We start from the raw sequence: 1286 nt of genomic DNA, 5'->3' as shown, positions 1-1286 counted from the left end.
GATGATATTAGTAACCATTCAAAAATTAATCCTCTGTTTTGCTAGAATAATATTTTTAATTACATGTTTATCTGACAGTATTTCTCTTCTCAAACACCATGATTCTCTTCTATTAGATATTTGCTTCTATTTCTGAAAAATCTAATTAACTGAAGTCTTTGACAAATTTCAAACATATTATATATATACACTCACACACACACACACACACACACGCATGCATGCATGTATGTATGCTATGTGCGTGCATGTGTATGTGTGTGCATGTACATGTATATGTATGTGTGTATATATATACATGTGTGTGTGGGGTGTGTGTGTGTGTGTGTGTGTGTATATGTGTGTGTGTGTGTGTGTGTAAGAGTACTTTTTTCTATATTAAGAGTAAGAAAAACATTAGTTTTTAGAGTCTAACATTTTTTCTTTCTTTGCAAATTACGTTATTCCACAGGGATTAAATTCATATATATTTTACCCTTTTAATACGAGATTAGATCAGACCCATAGCAGACACTGCATGTTTTATGAATTCTAAAAGGGCTCTTCAGTAATGGAAGCAGCAAGAAATATCTGTTCTGTCTGTAGAAATGATGCTTTAATTGTCCAAACCTACCAATGATGGTTTGAGCTGTTTTGCCTAGGAAACTTTTCTCTCACAGATTCCATTTGGTTTGGACAACCAAGTTTTGTCAATAAAAAGATCCTGAAAACTGTTGAAGAAAATTCTACACAAGCTTCACAAAAATTAGTAAACTAGTTCGATTCATGTAATATTTTGATCAGAATACTCCTTCAGAGCTAGGGAAAGTGCCAAAACTTGGTCAGTGGATGCTTCATCATCTGATTGCTTCATAGCTTAATCAAAGTAGAGTTGACCTTTGCTGGTCATTGAAGAGTAGACTTGCTACTGAATCTTTCCTGTGTACAACAATCACAAGTGATAAAAAATAAAAAAATGGGGTTTCCATAATGATATCCAGCAAAACTAATAAGGTAGGAGTTAAACTACAACTACACGTGGGAAAAAAAAATACTATACTCTGTGTTTGGCGAGATATGAAGTGTGTCATCTATCATGATGGGTTAAACCAAAATGAAACCGTCGATCATCATCATCATCATCATCATCATCATCATCTTCATCATCATCATCATCATCATCATCATCATCCTCCTCCTCATCATCATCACTTAACATCTGTTGTCCATGCTCGCATGGATTGGACAGTTTGACCAGAGGGGGCAAGCTGGAGATGGAGAGTTGCACCAAGCTCCAATCTGATTTA

Source organism: Octopus bimaculoides, chromosome 7 (genome assembly GCF_001194135.2).
Source record: "Octopus bimaculoides isolate UCB-OBI-ISO-001 chromosome 7, ASM119413v2, whole genome shotgun sequence".
NCBI classification, from domain to species: domain Eukaryota; kingdom Metazoa; phylum Mollusca; class Cephalopoda; order Octopoda; family Octopodidae; genus Octopus; species Octopus bimaculoides.
This window is presented reverse-complemented; position numbering follows the sequence as displayed.